The following is a 20,787-nucleotide window of genomic DNA, read 5'->3' as shown; positions in this document are numbered from 1 at the left end:
ACTCGGTCCGCGGACAAAAATCGCGATTCGGTCCGTCGTGTGAATCGGCTATAAGGAACGGAGACTTGGCTTTCTAATGAGTTAGTACTCGACCATGACTTCGCGATTTTTAGAAAGGATAGGATACAGTCACGTGGTGGTGGACCCCTTATTGCTGTCAGAAGAAATTTGCCTGCTGTCCCTATTATAATTGATGACAACATTGAAATAATCTGGGTACGTGTAAAGGTTACTTCCTCGTTCATTTTAGTGGGTTCTTGCTATCGACCGCCGAACTCTTCGTCTGGTTTTGTTGATCACCTGTGTACCTCTATTTGAAATGTAACCTCTCGTTACCCAAGCTTGCCTGTTTTTCTTGGTGGTGACTTTAAGTTTCCCGGGATCGAATGGACCACTGTTAAGGTATTTGACGAATGTTGCAAAAATTTCCTGACATCCGCCTTTCTAAACATCCCGCAATCATTTTGCCTGACCCAATTAGTACTTAAACCCACTCGGGACGATTCAATTTTAAATTTATTGTTCACTTCTGTGCCAGAATATTAAAATAAATATATATATGACGTGTCTTGACAAGATGAGTGACCACGTGGCTGTCCTGATTAACTTCAGTATATCTATAAGAAATGCTCCCTTACAGTCATTGAAATTCACGACTTCTCTGAGGCAAACATTGATGGTATAAACAGTGATTTAGAAACTTTTATTGCCGAATTTAACTGGGATTTCTTCTTTCGGTCAGTAGAAGAAAATTGGAAAAGCATAAAAAATAAGTTCAAAGACAGACTGGCTACATTTGTTCCAAAAATTACTATGCTTGATGCACCTAAAAAAGTAGTGGTTCACAAAATCCCTAAAAAAAAATGCTGAAAACTAAAAGACGTCTCTTCAAAAAGGCACAATCTCGGAATACTGACGATTTATGGTCTCGGTTTGATACTCAGTTAAAGCCGTGGAAACGTAAAAACCGAGGTTGCAAAATCCAACTTTAACGGCTATGGTCTAAAAAACTTGATGCAAAAAAAATCCCAAGAAATTCTGGAAAATAATTAGCCCACCTATAGACTCAATGCCTAATTGTTTCTTAGACCAGCATGGAACTGTAATGTTACCAATGGAGTGTGTAAACAAATTTAATGAGTACTTCGGAGATGTTTTTACCGAAGAGTCTGTATACCCGCTGCCCCAGTGTGATTTTTCACGCAACCATCCTTTCTTGACCCGGATGGTTGTGTGCAAAATTGACCCGAATGGTAATAACAATATAATACAAAACCTGTCCCTCCATTCTACTCCCTGTGCCGACGGCAACAGTTCCAAGCTACTAAACTAACACAGCCATATGCCGGGCTTCTTCTTGCACAGCTTTGTCAACAATCCTTAGACCAGAGCATTATACCGCATGACTGGAAACATGCATTCGTCACTCCAGTTTACAAATGTGGTAGTAAATCTTTTTTTTAAATTATCGATCAATATCTCTCATCAGTGTTCTATGCAAGATTTTTGAGCATGTTTTGTACACTCATATAATGAACGTTCTTGTAGGCAATGACTTTATTTTCATAAACCAGCATGGGCTTCAGGAAGAACCGGTCTTGCGAAACCCAACTTTTTGAATTATTAACCTACACACAAACATACATTTTCGACTTCAGACTGACACTATTTTTATTGATTTTTTAAGGCGTTTGATCACGTGCCACATAAACGCCTACTTAAAAAAACTTGAGTGCCTTAATATTGATGGTTCTTTAATTAACCGGATTCGGGAATTCTCGACCGGCAGAACACAGGCAGTTTCCTTCCATTGTAATGTTTCTTTTAGTATTAATGTGAATTCTGGAGTTCCTCAGAGGTCATTTTGGGCCCCTTGGTATTCCTTATTTATATTATTTATATTGCCACTAGCATTTCCTCCACAGTCAGACTCTTTACAGACGACTGCGTTATTTATAAAATTGTCAAAAACCAGACCAACTGTATCTCACTACAGCATAACTTAGACGCCCTCTTTTTGCGGTGTGATTGCTGGCAAATGAACATCAATACCTCAAAACCTAAATTCATGAGCCTCTCCACAAAAAAATGCAGTTTGAGTTTCAACTACTCAACAGGTCGTCTATCAATCGTGAAAGTAAATAACTACAAGTACCTAGGAGTTGTTCTGAGCGAGAACCTACACTGGCAAGATCACGTAAATAATGTGGCCAGCAAGGCTAGTAGGTCACTACGTTTCCTAAGACGAAATTGATACCTGGCACCTCCGGACGTTCGTTTGCTCGCTTCCAAATCATATGCTTGGTCTCAATCAGAGTAAGCTTCTATCATATGGAATACTTCTTAGGAATACCTAATTAAAGAATAGAGTTAATTCAAAACACAGCAAAAAGATTTATTTACAAAGATTACTCTCGAAAGACAAGCGTATCTCAGCTGAAAGAAAAAGCAGAGTCACTCCTCTCTACCAGAACAAACCTTCCTGGTCTAACCTTTATCCACAACATGTATCATAATAACCCACTCCTCAAGCTTGAACGTTTAAAGCCGTCACACCGTATTTTAACTCGATTTGACCATCAGGTATAAGATAATATTACAATCATCACATACAAAACTTTTCCAAACATCACCCTTTCAGTTGGCAATTTCCGACTCAACAAACTTCCAGCTAACATTGTGTCTTTAGTAAATTTTGACGAATTCAAACGTGCGTATGCTCAATATTGCGTAAATTGGTATGCATGCTTTCCACGTGTTTTTATTATATTGTATTTTTCCCTGATGTTTGTTCATTTTTTTCACTGTTCTGTTTTTTTGTTTTTTTGTGTACTGTTGAATTTTTTTCCTCATGTATGCCCGCACCCTTGGGGCGCTTGTGAGGTGCAAATAAAGGAAATGAAATGAAACGAAATATATCTATCTATCTAATATATATATATAATCTTGATGAAGTGCCCAACACACGCTCTTAATATATATTATAAAATCACTTAGCTGTGTAAACTTTCCTTTGGAGTACGTGGACGTTAATATTATGAATAAACCAAGAAATATCAACTTTAAAATAAATTTTCTAAAAAGAAATTTTTTTTCATTTTTTGCTAGAATTTATAAATGATACTCGACTTCTAGAAAACAAGTCGAGAAAGTGTGCATTTTTTTGGATGTTCTATATTTATGGCTTAATATCGTAAAAACGTGTTTGTTTTGCAAGGCCTAAGTCAGACATACTGACGTGTCTGTGTTTCTTTCCTTAAATCATAAAATTTTTTTTTTTCATTTTTGTTTGAGTTTTGAAATCATACATAAAAACAATCTTTTAGTATTGAATAATTATTCCTATTTCGGTGGGAGCAGGAAACAACGGGCAGCACATCATATAAAATAAGCAGGCCTAGTAGACTTTCAATATCGAAGAAGCACAAACGTTGTATTGCTTTGATTAAAAAAAAAGCGGTGTAAACAAGCATGACAAGCTATTATCTGTTATATTTTGAAGACATAGAAAGTCACCACGAGATCGATACGCTACATATAATTCTTTCTGAAACCAAGCGCTAGAGTTTGTTCACAGCACATCGCACATATATCGGCCGTGAGGACACATAAACGGTTAGAAACGCACGAAAAGATACACGGTATATTCTTCGAAGACAGCATATTAATAGACAAGTTCGATATAACTGTAAATTAGTCTGGTGCTTTTGGGCAGTGTCTGTTTGACCCCTTTCCCTACCATAGACGACCTGGGTTCGCCAAGACTGTTTGTACCGCTCTTCCCGAAGACGAGCTGGGCTCGTCCACATTGGTTCAGGCTCCAATACGCTACCATGGACGAACTGGGCTAGTCCACGTGTTTATAGTGAGCTTTGCCATGAATAGATGGCGCTTCACGGAAAATAAAAACCTGGTAAATTTCTGAATGTGTCACAAAATTGTTCCAACGCAGAGAAAAGGGGATTTAAAAATGGCCGAGTCAACTTCTGGTTGCTGCGTTCGTAGTGACGATCTTGCCTCAGGGCTGGAGCGAAAACGAAGATATTGTGATGTCTCCTCAGATTCAGAAGACGAAGAAATGAATGTTTCATCGAACAGCGAGGGCGATGCAGCTGAGTTATTGGATTTTAGAGCAGACGACTCCGATTTCGATGAGGACATCATGTCGGCGTGTCGGAATTGGACTAGAATCAATGTAGAAAATCCCCCTCCAGCCCCCCACGTTTAGTGTTCCCTTTGCGTGCAAGGTGTTGTTAACTGTCTGCAGTACTGCTACGCCCGGCCTGAACGTCCATGTGCAAGGTGACGCGAACTGTCTGTGGTAATGCAGTTGAGCGGTACTTTAATCCCTTTTTTTGCAGTCTGTTCAAATATTTCTGACATAATATTTTGGCATTTGTTTTGTGCCTTTGTATTGCATACTAAATTTATAAGGCACATAAAAAAAAATACGGTAATTTCAAATCTTTTTTTTTTTTTTTAATTTTTGCGGTGGCAAGGCGTTAACTACTCTGTCCACAGTTGCACTGTTTAGTCTGCCGACACGCACTCCCTGATGGCAATCAACTATTCGAGACACAAAGCAGTACGTGTTATTATTTTATGCCATAGGCTTAACACATATGTTCAGTTACTCCCGTGCTTTACAAACCTTTTCTAATACGACGGTGAAGCCGTCTTCCTCCTTTCTCCACAGGTGTGAGGGTCGGTTTCTCTATGGGGTACTTTCGTTCTCTCACTCTTTTTCTTTAATTCCTGGGAAACGAGTGATCTCCTCTTGGGATATCGAGGGTAGAATTATTTCTTTAATTTTCTGGCTGAGCGCTTCAACGAAGATTTTCGCGTTTCTTATAGAATTCAACACTGTAGTTGACAAGTTATGAATTGATGCATGATGCTTCAGCATGCCGCCCACTTCATAACACGCCTTTTCTCCGTTCCATGACGCTGAGTATATCCATTTTGTGGCAGCATTCTCCTTTAACTCGTACACCCTGTGCCTGTTTTTGAAGTAATTCGAAGCGCCGTCTCAAACATAAAAGAGCTCTAAGAAGAAAATTAGTAAAAGTTCCTCCAGCTGCCCTTCGATTATGTTCAGTGCGGGAACGCGACAGAACAGCACGCGACAAAACAGCCAGCGACAAAAACAGCACGGTCAAACCAGCACCCGTCAAAAAAGCACAGCGTCAAAAACAGCAAGTTTCAAAACATCACGGCGTCAAAAGAGCAGAGCGACAGAAGAGCACGCGCCAAAACACCGGGTTACGAAACTGCACATCAGCAAAACAGTACGTCGCACGTAAATGCATCTTGTTCTTTTTTTTTTTTGTTTTTCTTTTTTTTTTTGCCTGGAGAACACGTTATTAGCAGCGCGAGCTTAAATTAAGTACGCGCTGCTAACGTGTTCAGTAGAACATATGTATTGCGGTTACATTTTATTATCTATCATTATATGCCTCGATTATATTATAATTTGTGTCGTTATATATTATTACCTACGTTTAACTTCGCGTGCATGTTGAGAAATATAAAACCTTCCCACCGCAAGAACAAGAGGCTAAATTACTTGTTGTATTTTTAATGACTGAGTTATTGTCATTCCTTTAACGCTTTTATCGATAAAAATGCGACATTCTATTTACCCAAAAAGAAGAATAAATGTCACAATTCACGAGTTTAGCTGAGGTGATGAAGAAATAGTCTATTTGACATACATTATTGTTTTACACATAACTTACATGCAGTAAAAAAAAAAGCGACAGCTCGCAAGAGTGTCGATGAGGATCTATGCGTCATACTGGGACAGGACGTTGCGTAGTTTTTGCGAGATTCTCGCTATGGCTTTGAACCCCCTAAGATGTATCCTCTTCGGCCGTCAATCAACTTTTCTTATTTTTTTTTTTGGTTACATAGGGTGTCGCATGTGTATGGATATAAAACGCTAGCGGATTAACAATCAGTCAGTAACTAAAACGACGGCAAGAAATTTAGCTTCATTGGCTAGCGGTGGGAAGGATTCATATGGCTGATCATACACGAAAAGCCATAAGTAGATAATAAAATATAGCGGCGCAGGTAATAATATAAAGTCATAAAAGACTAGATAATAAAATGTAAAGGCAATGCACGTGTTCTGCAGAAGTACTTAACGATCAGGCGCGTGATCCTAATAGTGTCATACAGCGAAACAGACAGCATGCATTTACGTGCGTGCTGTTGTTGTTTTTCTGTGCACGATTTGGCACGTGCTCTTCAGTCGCTCTGCTGCTTTGATGCTATGCTGTTTTGTCGCGTGTTATTTTTACGTGTGCTGTTTTGTCGCTCTGCTCTTTTGACGCGGTGCTGTTGTGACGCGTGCGGTTTTGACCCTGCTGTTTTATCTCGTGCTATTTTGTCGTGTGCTGTTTTGTTGTGGTGACGTTCAGTGCAAACACCGCATGTTCCGAGCCTTGGCTAATGCCGTTGTTCACAATATTCGAGCAGCGGAGTTTTATGTACGAGAAGGCAACCTAGACGTAGCATGCCTCGAGCCCCATACTGGGCAAGGAGCTTTCGAGGTGGTTACTCAAACTCCCTCTCTCCCCTCGGCTTTTCTAGAATAACAGGTCTGCCGGCGCCCACTTTTCACCTCAAGAGAAGACCAGTCTTCACAAATGGTTATCGTTAATAGGGAGGCTGACTTCGGCGCAACTAGTCTCTGTGATTTACTGTTTCCAAACGAGAAAACTCTTCGGTGCTATCGGATCCCCGCGCATCAAGCAGAGATAGAGCAGGGACGTTTCAGGGATAAGGTCGGCTGGTTTCTCTGTCACCATCTTTCGGCCCAAATTGCCCGGGCTGCGTATTGTTGTTTCCTGTGTGTGCCTGTGTAGGCGTTGTAAGAAGAGGGTAGGTGGTAAAGTGAGACCAATCGTGTACTCACAGAGTAAACCCATGGGGAGAATCTTAGGCTCCTCATTGACCTTTCATGAACCACGACTAACAGGCCCCCTTTTGTCAACTAAGCGGCGGTTCCTTTTCTCACTCCACACGTTCCCTTGACTTATACGCAATAGAGAAAGGAGGGGGCGCTCGAAGCTTGGGCAAATACGCGGCATCTTTTCTCGCGTGCACGGATGGCTGGATCCAATATTCGCTCGCATCCCTATCGAAACAGGCCCATCTTCGTGTCTGCGTCTGCAAGATTGTCCCGCGCCGCCGGTTTTAGCGCGCAAGCAACGTTGTCTTTGCCGGCATTACTGTAAGGCCGTGGCGTCCTCATCCTCCTGGGCAACACATACTTTGTTTTCTCTTCTGCAATACTCTGACTGACTCTCTTCACCTGGGTGGTCGTCACTTTACGCCGCGTCAACGCCGCATTCGTGCCATTTCAGTCTTCGTGACACAGGGTTCGCTGCTCCCTTTACTGTCACAGGCCGTCTTATCTCACACAACCAGCGCAAAAGGTCATGGTCATCTGGTGGTTTCGCAAAAGCGCGACGTTCATATCGGCCGATCAGGGCCCCGAGTCACTACGACGTCTCCCAATTTCTACACATTAAAAGTGTACGACGCCTGCTGGTCTGTTCCGAGGTGTTGCTTTATATATTGAACTGCTCCAATGTAGCTTGTTACCTATGATAAAATTTAAATGAGCAATGTATATAACAGAGTGGAACTACTTTATCTTTATCTGAGAACGTAGAAAACAGACAACAATAGTTGTAAGTTCGTAGAGACGCTCAATTGCTAAGTCCGTTTCGAGTCGTACAAACACGTTTTTCTACGCTATGAAGTCTTAAGTATAGAACAAACAAACAAAATACCCACTTTCTCGATTTGTCTTTCTAGCAGACAATTATCATGTTTAAATTTTAGCAAAAAAATGGGTTTTTTAGAAAATTGATTTGAAAGTCGATACTTTCTGGTTTTTGCATAATATTAACGTCAACATATAAGGAGAACGTCTTCTAGGCTTTTTATCGATATAAAAAAAATGTTGATGTAACACAGGTGGATCTCAAGTATCTAATATTAAAATTTCATTAACAACCGAAGGAGCGATTTTGATATTTTTAGGAAAAATAAGCAAAACGTTTCAAATTATTTTATGGCATTAGAGCCTTCTAACTCCACTCGGAGAGGGGTTCAAAGAAGTTAATATAATGTAGACTAAAAATCCGCGGCGGGAGATTGAGGGAAACATACTACCCACCACGAATGTAAAAAACACTGTTTCCGACGCGGCCTTTTTTAAGCTTCATAAGTCGAGAACGAAAAATCCAAAAAAATTGAGGTTTTTAGAGACGACGCCATAACATATATTTTGTCAGCGACATAAAGCTATCCACCTTTTTTTGCCTGCATAATTTTCGATAAAATTATCTCTCTCTCTCTCTCTCTCTCTCTCTATATATATATATATATATATATATATATATATATATATATATATATACAACGGGCATGGTGGCGGGGGGCCGAAGGCGTGGGTATAGAAGACGAAAAGAACCCTTAGTGAAAACAGCAATAACGGACGATTTAATCTTCGACGTTTCGGCCGGAGTCCGGCCTTCGTCAAGCTTCCTGACGAAGGCCGGACTCCGGCCAAAACATCGAAGATTAAATCATCCGTTGTTGCTGTTTTCACTAAGGGTTCTTTTCGTCTTCTATATATATATATATATATATATATAGAGAGAGAGAGAGAGAGATACGGGAGACGACCAAAAAATACTTGTATAAAATTTACAAAAAGCTTAATTCAATTTGTATAAGAGTAGTTCGAGCTAAGTTGCTCAAAATTAAACAAAAGAATCAGCACTAAAAGTATGTGTACTTTGAAAATTTCGCGAGGAACACTGAGCTTTCTGTTGAATTTTATATCGATCAAGTAACAAGGGGGATTTAGCTCAGAACAAAGATTAGAAAGTCTTGAACAAATTTCAAGCAACAGAAATGTTGAAATCTACCAGCAGTCCTAAAAGAATTAAGGTAATGTTGCCATACCGAATCAATGAATGGCACAGCCGTTTGTCATGGCGTGCGAAGGGAGCAGCGATAATGCCCGAATAGTATTGTACAATCGCTCACATGAAAAGCGGGATGCAAAGACGCGAGCTTGCACAATGGAAACTTCATTTTTTTCTTATGATCGTAAGTGCTTGGCTCTCGAGCAATATTTCAACCAGATTTTCCAACGAAAAAAAAAAAAAAAAAGAAGGCAAGCAGCAGATTTATGCTAAAAGAAAAACGCAATATTTTTTGGTTTGTTATTTGCAAGAGGGCAGAGATTTTGTCGTGTATAATTCAGCACGGCCATCTACTTTGAAGATGCTTGATCTAGTTCATCATTTAGGACTCCGACTTGATTCAGGCACATTTTAAAGATCATCTGTGTTGAGTTTATAGGAGGACACTCTTCAGGTGTAGCTCGAGAAACGCACACGGGACCTTAGTCTTTGTTATGCTTTCAGGGTCTATTCTAATCTACAGCACCCAACCTGCAGTGACACTCATACCTGTAGATTTTCTCTACATTTTGAAAACAAGCCGGGTATTGTACGAACGCTTGACTATCGCATGCAGAGTTTTAGTGTTTCTCTCCCCTCCCATTTTATGATATTTTTGTGATAAATCACAGTTACAGAAATGTTTCTTGGGACGAAATTCCACTCATTTGTGACTGGTCATTTACAAAATATACCAAGCGGGTTGTCTTTGGGCAAGTTCTCCAGCAGGAGTTCCTTTCGTTGCGGTAGATATATACTACAAAGTATTTTATATCGATGGCTAGAAATCGTCATCTTTTGTAGGCTGTGCAGTATATTCTGGTTCATTCACAAAAGCCGTGAAACTTCAAAGTCCAGCAAGCATTTTTACCGCGGAGCTTCATGGCATCCTCTTAGCTGTTGAACACATAGTGGAGAGCAATATAAGGAAAGCGTATCCGCTTTGTCGACTAACAAAATGTCTTACTAGCCGTTTCAGCGTGACTCCCTACAAAGAATCTTTTTACTCGACATGTACAAGACAAAAGGAACGAAGTTCTTCAACTCGGATGTGGCATAAGACTAGGCTCTCAGAAAAAAAGGGTATATTCTTACACCCCTTATCCCCTATTCGACACCCCAAAACTTCAGTTCGACGTACAGTGCGCTGACGTCGAACCGACGGTACCAAATTTCGCAAGGTGTTTGATAGCCGAGTGGTACAACTTATTGAAATAGCTAATGTATGTGTTAACTAGTGGAAAAAGTAATCGGGTTTTTTTTTGGTTCTCCTTCAAAAACTCAGTTTTTTGTTGTAGTCTTTGATACGCACTTCAGCTGTTTAATGAGGTATATATCGCCGCTCTCAAGCCCCTCGTAAAAGTTGGGGCCGTCTGTTTGACGTCAGTACATTGTACCTCTAAATGAAGTTTTGGGTTGTCCTATATGGGACAAGGGGTGTAAGAATATATGTTTTTTGCTGAGAGTGTACGCTGGGTTGCTGGTCAAGTTGGTATCCCAGGAAATGAGGATACAGATATATTGGCTGCGTGTGGCAAGGATTCACTAATAACAACGCATGATTTAGCCCTTTAAGAGTTCAAACCGCTTTTGAAGAAAGCACCTTAGGGGTTATGGCAGTAAGAGTGGGACAAATATTGTAGCAAGCTCCATGCCATTAAGCCTACCTTGGCACTGTGGGAAACCGCGTTCCACAGGGAACGCCGTTTTGAAGTTCTTTTCTATTGCCTGGGAATTGTCCATACACGCTTGACAGACCTGCACCTTGTAAGTAGCGAAGTTGTAAAGCTTTGTGCCCATTGTGAGAAAGGGGTGACAGTGTCGCATATTTTATGGCATTGTTCCTTTCACCAACAACTGCGCCGATCAAGGTTTACAGAACTCTTCGGGGGTCATCTTTCTTTTCATCTATGTTTTACTTAGTGACTGCCCTTTAGTACCGTTTGACCGGGTTTCCGATTTTTTTTAAACAACTGGCTATGTACACCAGTTGTAATTTTTATCCTACTATCCCATACCTTCCTTTTTAGTGTCGTCTAAATCATTTTAAATTGACGCAATATGGCCTACGTTGTCATTGCACCATTAAAACGCTAATCACCATCAAAGCAAAAACTTCATATGGTTTACGTGTTATTGGCACTCATGACCTGGGTTAAGATATATCACCTTAACCGTACCGAGCCGATCTGCCTCGTAAATGGTTTGGATTTTCTTTTGGCGAACTTTAACTGCTTGAACCTTTCTGTTTACATTGATAGACGTATATTGCTGTTGATAAACAGTGTGTTAAGGTCTAATTTAGCTTAGACAATTACCAAATAACAGATTTTTTCCTATCCTAATAAAATACGTTTTTGTGCTCGAATTCCGGGGTATTTTTGGTAACGTATTATTTTCGGTTGATTCGATGTTTTTTATATTGATTTGTTTGTCGAACAAACATTTGGTGTTTATTGGGGATAATTTTTAAAAAAACGAAACAGCGGAATTGGATTTTTCAAGCTCGTGGAGCATGTGGTTAACCCGAATACTTGGAAAACGTCCAAGTGCGGGTAAGAGAAGGAAACGAGGTAAGGAGCCTGACTGCCAGGAAAGAGCTGTCTCGCGGACCGTTCGGTGCGGGCTGCGTTCCTAGGGAACACAAAATAAATCTGCAATTAAAGTCGCCTTACCATTAAGCTTGGGTTTTTCTTAGTCAATGACAACTCAAATTTGTTTGTTTCTTCTCCCGATTTCGATAAAATTGGCCAGGAGATAACTTTGATGGTTTATTGGTATGTACCGAAAACGAAATTCTACCTGTACTTCGCCCTAGGTAAAAGGCTAGCGGTTGCGGTAAGGCGCCCCCGCAATGTTTCCGTCTCTAGCCCCCGCCTTGTACCTGCCCCACGAGTGGTAACTTTAGTGCAGTACTACGCTTCTCACGCGTTCGAAGACTTTCTGAAAATTACTGAATTAGTGGTTTTCGATGACGCTGAGCAAGTTTTTATTTGGAAGAATATGTCTAATTTCATTAATTAAAAAGTTAATCAACAAATTGTAAGTAATTAGCCGACTGATTGTTACCATTAGCCCCCTGTACTTTGTCCCCCTGGCCGTATAACTCACCTGCGCAGACGGCATTGATCTCGCTTTCATGTTCTTTTTTTTCTTAATTCTGCTATGCTTGCAAAAAAAAAAAAAAAAAAAAAAAAACCTTGTATATATATTTGCCGGTCCTTGAGACCGTGACAGACCACGAATACGGCCCCTTAGAAACAAAAAACGCTTGAATGCCGCTGACTCCACTGAAGTCACTAACAGCTGAAGAAAAACAGCCTGGCAACTCTCGCGCACCTCATTATCGCCACGCAGCCAATGAGATTGCGAATTTAGCAGTTAATAATGCAAAAAAACAAATAAAAAAAGCAAGGAACGTGAACCCAAGAAGCAGCGCCCCGCGTGTCTTAGGGTGTCAGTGATTATGCGGAGTGCAAGTTTGTAATTCTCGCACCGGGGTTGCGGTGACGTAAGGACGCCGAGCTCTTATTGGCCCTGGTCGGAAGGATAGTGGGTAGACCTCAATGCTAGCTACCTTGAGGTTTGCCCACTATCCTTCCAATCAGATCCAATCAGTCTTCGGCGCAATCCCTGCGCAAGGAGGAGACGAACTTGCGCTGCGCATTGCTTTTGTCCTGCAAGTCAGACGCAAAATAACCTCGTAACTTTATTGTCTCACAGCGCCGCAGACATTTATAGGTGCCGTATTTGGGCAAGAAATAGTCAAGTTTTGCGATCATACTTTTCTTATTTTTACGTTAATAACGGTAATTCGTTCGCCCAAATTCGGATTATGGCAAAATATCTAGCACAAGAAAATGTGTTTGTTTTCATCGCCTTTCCCGGCAACGTCAACTAATCACCACAAAATTTAAGACGCAAAAAAAAAAAAAAAGATCAGCCGCCTTTTAAAAAGTCTTGAAATTTCAGGACTGCACCCAGAAAGAAAATATAAGGAGCGCAATGCCGATTTTGCACGCATGGAATATTTTTTGCCGTGACATACGTCGCCCCGATGAAATCCTAAAATAAGCCGCACTAGCCTCTTTCTCCTCTCGCTATTTTACGAGACAGAGATGGCATCCTGGCACTGGGAAGTTTTTTGTTTCATCTAAAGTTTATTTTCACGGGAGCATCTTCACGCTTTGAACATGTTGGAATTATCTTTTTTTTTTTCTTTTATCTCACATTCAAATTGGGTTGAGGGAGGTTTTAACCCCCTATTTTATATTTATTTTTTTACTTTAATCCTAAGTCTCAGTGTGCGTTCAACAAGCGCGATTTTCCATCTCTTAGAGTGAGCATCTACTTTCGTCTTGTTTTGTTTCGCTGTTCAAAAATTTTGAAGTCCTTCGCCACCTCACGCTTTTAAGATCCCCTAAAATAGTGTCGTAAGGTTTAAAACGACTTCAGAAAATATGACAATCTCATGCTGTTCATTTTTTTGTCTCTTTTTCTCGACTTTCTTTTTGCTTTACAATAAAAACACGAATATTTCAAGTAAACCACTTGTTCGTTTTGTCTTCGTATGTCGTTTGACTAGCGCTAACGCTTTCGCAAGCCACTCGTGAGGAGTGAATTTTTCGCCTCTACAGTGCGGAAGTGCCCCTGCTTCAGGAAGTATTTTTTTTTTATTTACGGTTTCGCAAAAAGTATGGTAGTAATACGAAGACGAAAGCAAAGCCGCTGTTCCTGGCTCGTCTTCCGGCTAGCGACTCGGCAAAGCCCGGGAGCGTGGCAGTCTATTTCATTCTTGCCAGTCCGAAAAAAAAAAAAAAAGAACCCATAATACAATTTAAAACTTACACAGTCATTTCCTTCGGCCTTTCGGGGCGGTTTCAAGCTTATGACCCTTAGAGCTTGCCTAAATGTCAAGGCCGTGCTTTAGGGGAGGGTTAGGACTACGAGAGGCTTGCTTTTGCACAGGAAATCGCTCCGAAAGGTTTTTATGCGTTTAGGGGTACTCCAGCGGTTTCCTCATGGTACCCGATTCGCCTCAAAATGATCTAAACATACTAACAAAGTTCGCTGAACGAGTGGCCCAGATATCAAACAAAAATAGTTTTTTTTTTTTTCAAATTTTTTAATGTTAATTTTGATTGTCACTTTTTTTATACTGAAATGTTTTACTACAAAAACTAGAAAAGTGACGCCAGCAGAAGAAAGGGGTAAACGTTTCGAGTGGTAGAATTTGTTCCCAAGTAGTTTCAAGAAGTTTGATGGTGTCAAATAAGTGCTTGGAAAGCTTACACCGCATGTGAAAAGTTAAATAAGCCCAATAAGTTCCATTGTATTATGAAAATTGTAAAGCAATACAATAAAGCACATTGTAGTGAACTAAAATAATTCATATTGTATTAAACCCCCATTTTTTTAATTACAATATTTTGTTTTTTGTATTAGAGTTATTGGAATTTAAAAAAAATGTCTTATTGTATCGGGTACCAATAAACCTGCTCTGGGATGAAATCTCACCCAGTATCTGAACTTTTGGCCATGACAAGCTTTTGGTATGTTCTTGTGACTGTGAATATAAAAAAAAAACTCCCTAGGTTGTTTTTATTGAGTAATGAATTAAGAGACAAACCCCGCAGTATGTGAAGGGTGTAAAATGTATAAAAATATCCTAACAAATTCCACATACAACGAGTAACTGCGAGGGAGTTTTCATTCATGAGTTTCTGTCTTGTGAACATTGCATTAAAATGCATCAGCTAAAATTATCCCCTTTGAACTCGACGACGAGAAGCCCAGGCAGTCGGTGGCAAATGCAAATTTAAAAAAGATGTCTGTAATTGGCAACTCCGCGAGGGGTTGTAATTTTTATAGCTAAGTCGACGAGAGGTTAAGAGCTCATGAAATGCTCCGCCTCCAGTAAGAGCTCTCTGCACCTGGCGTCATTTCACCGCACGAGCAGCCAAAACCCTGCGAAAGGCAGTGAGCGCGTGCTGGAGGTGAAAAGCCATCTAGATTGATTCTCATCCTGTCATCGACCATACCTTTCCAGTAGCTGCCTCTAACCAAGTCATTTACCGCGCGCACCACCGGTATTAAAAGTGTCCGCCAGTGTTGCCGTGGGTCACGTCATCAGTGGGCTGTAGCAGCCTGCGTAGCAGGGTTGGGCAGAAATACTCAAAAATATATTTGGAAATACAAATACTGGGATACATGAATATAGTGGTTAAAATACTGATACTGAAATATATCTGTAAAAGTGTATCACGATACGTATCGGAAATACATTTTAAATAGAGGCAAAAAGTATTTGGAAATACAAATACAATAATACATTTTAGGGAGGGCAAAAATACAAATACAGAAATACAGATACTGCAATACATTTTTCAAATTTGTCTTTGACGCCAAATGAGATGAAGTTGGAAGTTGGAAGTGGAAGTTTTTGATTCTGAAATTACTTTCCCGTGGGCTTGGCACTTTGCCTTGAAGGTAGTGATTTCGGACGACACGTAGTCTTCAGTGGGCTCAAAAGAAAAAAAAAATAAACCTTCCATCAAAGACTGACTGCGATCCCTTCCCTGACATCCTGTCTGCCTGACCAGGGATGCGTAAAGGCTTCGACCTCTAAATAAACTCTATGTCATCCTAAATCCCATCAAAACGTCACCACGCCCCTGTCAACATTGATCACATGACGTCACGGTGGAATGAACTGCTATTCTTTATCTGTAGATGTGGCCTTCAACATGAAACTTTACCAGCCTGCTGTAAGAAAGGACAATACGTACTTTCGTTGTAGGTTACCTCGTTAAATATCGTGCAGGCAGCGTCATTCGGAATTTTCGAGAATAGTGGACCACCTGAAGCAACCTGGAACACATGTCTTATCTTCTGTTACGGTTGAAAAAACGATACGGTGGCATCCCTGTTGTGAAGATACTTCTTGCCGACCCTCCGCCACCGACGCATGGATTGCAGTCCTCAAGTTTCGTCTTGCATACTCCAAAGAGAGACCTTGTGGATTGCGACCTGATATTGCCGGCACATGTGTGAGCTCTCCGAGAAACAGCGCGCTCGAGACGAGCCGCAGGTGTACGAAGTCTGGGTCGCCACAGCGAGGCCACGTCTGACCTCCTTTCTGGGTTTCGGATAATCAGAGCAGCGGGTCCCTTTCACATAGGCTGATGACGTACCCTTGAGCTATGCAATATTACGGGCGCAGCCGCAGACGCATTCGAATATGTGTTGAACTTCACTGCGTGAGTCATCCTACTTTTTCAAGTCAACCACCACCAGGCTCGGGCTGCAACGGACTCTGACTCCGCTTTGCTGGCTGGGTGTACTGTGTACGCTAAGGCAAGAGAGACGGTTAGCAGCGAGCTTTGGATGCCAGCAAACAATGACTCAAGAAAACCTTACCTAAGGACCTGCGACACAAGATGCTCTGACTCCTCTCCTGGCATGCCACCGAGTCCCGACTACGCAACACTTCTCAGAAGAGAGAAGGGGACGCATAAAAAATAGTTTGTAGAATCGGAAGGATCCTTGGTCAGCATGGGGACCCTGGTGACCTCAGAAATAAAAAAATAAAAAAAATTCGGATTTTTTTTTTTTTTGGGGGGGGGCGGGGCGGAAAAAACAAATCAAATCCGAATAATTTTTCTTTCGGGGGGGGGGGGGGGGGGGTGGGGGGGGCGGAGTATTTCTCAAGAAATGTAACGAAATACATTTCACCCTGATTGTATCGCGATACAAAGAAACATTCAAAATGTATTTCGATACAGGAATACAGATACTGGTGAAAAAAATGTATCGCGATACAGAAATACAGATACAAAATGTATTTCTGAAATACTATCGCGATACATTTGTATCGCGATACTGCCCAACTCTGCTGCGTAGGCTCAATTCCGGACACTGGCGGCACCTGAATTACTGTTCTATTTTATATTTGATTCCAAATAGAGCTTTGGGGAGCTTTTAGAAAGAATTCTACCGTCTTTTGAAACAAAAATGCACAAATAAAAGCTGCTTTCGGTGAGTCCGTGATGACAGACCGAATGCAACTAAAATGTTTGTTTCATTTTACGCAGATTTTTCACACCGCTATACACTCAGCCCTGTCAACCTACAATGGTCTTAACTACGGAGAATATTTGACCACACAATATAGCAAAAAGGCGCGAGTATTCCTCGGTCACAACATTAAATTTCACAAGTATTGTCAATCGCGTAGCCACGGTGCTGCGTTATCCCAACAGGGTTTATTTCAGAAAAACCTCAAATAACGCAGCATATCCAATTTACAGTGTCGACAGAAGTCACTTCGCAATGATTGGAAGGAATCCGAGCTTGGTTTAGGCACGTTTTCATTAGATCGTGCTTTTTGCACAGCAAAGAAGAAAGGAAAAACACGCATCTCTTCCATTTCATACCCCACGCCCGATTAGCTTTTTTCCGTGAAGACCGCAAAGGCTTTCCGGACGTTATCTCAGCAAGAGCAACACTCAAAGAATATCGAATGGCCCACGTCATGGGCTGTTGGACATTTGCTCTCGTCATTCGTTTTCCGTGAAGGCCGAGCAGGCTACGTTCCTTTGTATTTCCTGGTTCTCACAATGCAAGATAATGCAAAACAGGCAAGCAGCCTGAATACCAAATAAAGTAAAATCTTTTAAGAAAGGCCGGCAAATTCCGAATGTTCATATACCAGGAGAGCCGCAATGACAGCATCTTCAAAGCCTGCAGGCTCGTGGAAGAAAGTTTTAGCTACAATCGACTCTATTTAATTCAAACTCCACGAAGCCACAGATTGAGTTTGAAATATCACAAGTTTGAATCATCAGAAATTCATCTGCATGTGATGTAAAGCAAAATAGCAATTTGCAATAGGAAAATTGGCCCACATACCAAGCAGGTTTTTCACCCTCTCCTCTACACAGGCCTATTCATAAGCAGAAACACACATAAAACATCGGTGAAGTTCGAAGCGAATAGTTGATTTGACAGAATATTTTCTAATCGAATATCGAATAGTTTCTCCTAGTCTTTTTACTACCGTGTACCATGCCGACACGAAAATTCAGATGAACTCAGGAAGGTTGTTCCCAGCCTTCCACTTGTCCACTTCTAAGATCACTTAATATCATTATCACTATATCTCTGAACCGTGGCATAAGAAAGTCCAATGCCTACACACGTTGTCACGTAAATGGCAGATTTGACATAAAATTAAGCCTAAAGAGACGCCGAGCTATCCTAATTGAGGAAAATTATAGAGCTGCTTCGCTGTACACAAATATTTTTCTTCAACCTCGATTTTAACCCTCTGAGAAAAAAAAAACAAAAAACAAGCACGAATATTGAAAGCAGATTGTCAGGACAGTTTTTCTTGCATAATCATGGTGCGTTAGCCTCATCGAGTGCGCTTCTCACCGGGTAAACGCGTACTGCGGAAAAGCAATGACCGCGAGCATCGTGGGGATTGCTTTCCCGCACTACACATGGTCTCGGTGAGAACCTCACTTTGTTTAGCAGTAGGCTTTATGTGAAGTAGAATTCTGCATATGCAATTCTAAAAATATGTTAGAGTAACACACAGGTCATCAAATGATTACTTTTCACCATGACGACAAGCCCAATCTGTATTGTGGCATCGCAGAAACTGCGAGAAAAATAGCAAATACCTATTTCGCAGAAATTCGCCTAAACGTCGCTATCTATATTACTAGCAACCTGCATTACATTACAGGAAACCATTTTCTAAATAAATGCAGCAAATTACACAATCATCGAAGGCAAGCAACATGTGACTCGACATGCCAACATATATAGCTGCCGTACCAAATGTCAATGAAACTCAGGTCTGCAGGAGACTGTCGTCTTTTGGCTTGGGGCAGAAAACACCTTTTATTAAATATGCCATAAGATGAACTGCATAGAAGGCATAAGTAAAAGTTCCATGCAACATGTACCACATTATAAATCATAAATGGCCCCCTCCTTCCCCTCGCAGCAATCTGCATTAATCACCACTGCTTTGCAGTAGTGATTGCAACAACAGCCAAATGACTTGTTACATATTCAAGCATTCTGTCGAGAAAGGCAAATGGAGATAAATGTCGACAAAACTACATTTATAAACTTCACTACAAAAAGAAAAAAAAAACATTACTCAGATGAACTACTCACTTTCTACCGAAGCAGCTGAAGCCGTAAAACCCTACAAGTATCTTGGCATCAACTTTAACCATAACTTGTCATGGGAGCCTCATATAAAGTAAATATCTCCGAAAGCAAACATAAGTTTGGGATTTTTAAAATGCCATTTCTATTAGGTCGCTCAAGAAACAAAACTCATCGCATATAATTCTCTTATCCGTCTTCAACTCGAGTATGCATTCATTGTCTGCAACCCCCTTCAGTTGTATCTAGAAGAAAAATTGGAAGCTGTACTAAACCAGGCTAAACGTTTCATTCTCCACACGGGCAGACCGGCGAAATGCGTGGCTACGAGCACTGAAATGTCCGTTTCGTAGGTGATCATCTGGCTTCACGGTGACACGGCGCTGCGATGGGCAAGGCGTCCTTAACAACTCGGGAACAAGCCTCCGATTGATATCGTCACCTATCTGCACCGTCATCAGCGGACCACGGCGCGTGCCGATTCCATCTACCGCCCACGTGACCAGCCTCATCGGAGCCCTTTGCCTACTTAAGACCCTGTCGCTGTGCGACACGCTGCAGACCGGCGAAATGCGTGGCTACGAGCACTGAAATGTCCGTTTCGTAGGTGGTCATCTGGCTTCACGGTGACACGGCGCTGCGGTGGGCAAGGCGTCCTTAACAACTCGGGAACAAGCCTCCGATTGATATCGTCACCTATCTGCACCGTCATCAGCGGACCACGGCGCGTGCCGATTCCATCTACCGCCCACGTGACCAGCCTCATCGGAGCCCTTTGCCTACTTAAGACCCTGTCGCTGTGCGACACGCTGCAGACCGGCGAAATGCGTGGCTACGAGCACTGAAATGTCCGTTTCGTAGGTAAGCCCTACTATCCTTCATTTTTTTTTTTGTGCGACTTCCGCGGTTCATTTCGCCGGTCTGCCTGTGTTTAGTTTGCCTGTGTTTAGTTTGAAATGGGTGAACAAGGAGATTGCCTGTCCTGTCTGAAACCAGTCGCATCGGACGCCCTCTCCTTAAAGTGTTTTGAATGTTACAACGTGTATCATGTGGGTAAATGTTCCGGTGTGACAAAGAATGCCTTGAAGGCCATGAGTCCAGAGGATCGGACGGAATGGCAGTGTCAGACTTGTAAAATCCACACACAGCGACAGTCTACCCCTCCCGGAAGCTCTGGACAGTCATCGGGTGGGCTGGCACATGATCTTAGATTCGGGAGGCTACTAAAGCAAAACGAATCGATCAATTAAAAGTTGACTGCCGTTCTAAATCGAATGGATGCTATGGAAAAATCGCTAGAGTCGCAGACTGGGAAAAGTGACGCGCTGATGTACAAACTAGAAAACCAGAGAAAGACTATTGATCTGATTGAAGCAGCTATGGATGCACAGTCAGCATGGCAAGATGAGCTCATTGCTAAACTAGAAAGCCAAAATGCAGCAATAAGTGACTTAAAGCACAAAGTTAGTGAGCTGGAAGGAGCGATAGCTAAAAGAGACGTTGAAATCTGTCAGCTCAAAGTAGCGGTTGATAACGCTGAACAGTATTCTAGACGTCAAAACATCGAAATTCACGGAGTAAACCAGCAGCCCAACGAAAACCTCCTAGATAT

The sequence above is a fragment of the Ixodes scapularis genome, unplaced genomic scaffold, assembly GCF_016920785.2.
Source record: "Ixodes scapularis isolate PalLabHiFi unplaced genomic scaffold, ASM1692078v2 PGA_scaffold3__209_contigs__length_174095766, whole genome shotgun sequence".
NCBI classification, from domain to species: Eukaryota; Metazoa; Arthropoda; class Arachnida; order Ixodida; family Ixodidae; genus Ixodes; species Ixodes scapularis.
Note: the sequence above shows the minus strand (reverse complement) of the source record.